Source organism: Gracilinanus agilis, chromosome 1 (assembly GCF_016433145.1).
Source record: "Gracilinanus agilis isolate LMUSP501 chromosome 1, AgileGrace, whole genome shotgun sequence".
In the NCBI taxonomy this organism is placed as follows: domain Eukaryota; kingdom Metazoa; phylum Chordata; class Mammalia; order Didelphimorphia; family Didelphidae; genus Gracilinanus; species Gracilinanus agilis.
In genome coordinates, this window is record NC_058130.1 from 165673381 (window position 1) to 165674645 (window position 1265).

The following is a 1265-nucleotide window of genomic DNA, read 5'->3' on the forward strand; positions in this document are numbered from 1 at the left end:
AGAGCTTAGGGTAAAGATGTAATGGAAGATCTCTTAAATGTTTTATTTGTTCTGCTGATACTGGTGCCAGTTCATCAACTTGATGTGGGCAATGACCCTGCCTACTTATGTGCATACTTCTCCATTTTCTTTTTTTTATTAGACATTTATTAATATTCGTTTTTAATCTGTTTACATACTTTATGCCCCTACTTTCCCCTACTTCTCCATTTTCTTAACCCTGAGGCCTGAATCTACGCGAAGATGGAGGGGATGGTACAGCTGTCCTTTACATGTGTGTGTATGTATGTATGTATATATATGTATATACACATGTACCCCTTTGTTTTCCTTGCCTCCCCAACTTAGTTTCCTTTATCTTAATCTTCTACCTCTTCCCCTCCCCAAGGGACTGCCAATGTGTGTTGAGAGGCAGCCTACAGACGGAGATTCCAGTCCAGGGAAAGAGGGAAGTCTTAAGGAAATTCTCAAGAAGTCAAAAAGATCAGGACCTCTGAGTGCTGCTTGATGTCAGATAGATCCCTGTTATAACAGTCCCTAAAATCCAACCCATCCCTTTAAAAGTGCATCCCCAGGGGGCAGCTGGGTAGCTCAGTGGATTGAGAGTCAGGCCTAGAGATGGGAGGTCCTAGGTTCAAATCTGGCTTCAGACACTTCCCAGATGTGTGACCCTGGGCAAGTCACTTGACCCCCATTGCCTACCCTTACCACTCTTCTAACTAGGAGCCAATACATAGAAGTTAAAGGTTTAAAATAAAAATTTAAAAAAAAGTGCATCCCCAACCCAAAGGGCTATAAAACTGTGCCAACCCTTTGATCTGGTAATACCACTACTGGGTCTGGATCCCTAAGAGGTCATAAAAAAAAAGGAAAGGACCTACTTATAAAAAATATTTAAAGCAGCTCTTTTTGTAGTGGCAAAGAATTGGAAATTGAGGGGATGTCCATCAGTTAGGAAATGGTTGAACAAATTGTGGTACATGATGATGGAATACTATTGTGCTATAAGAAATAAGCAAGATGGTTTCAGAAAAATCTGGAAAGAACTATGGGAACTGATGCAGAGTGAAATAAGCAGAACTGGGAGAACAATGGGCACAGTAACAGCAATGTTCAAGGATGATTATCCGTGAAAACTTGGTTACTCAGCAATACAATGACCTGGGACAATCCTGAAAGACTTATGACCGAAAATATCATCCACCACCAGAGAAAGAACTGTTGGAGTCATCTTTCGCATCAGTGTATCTTTGGTTTTGTTTTGG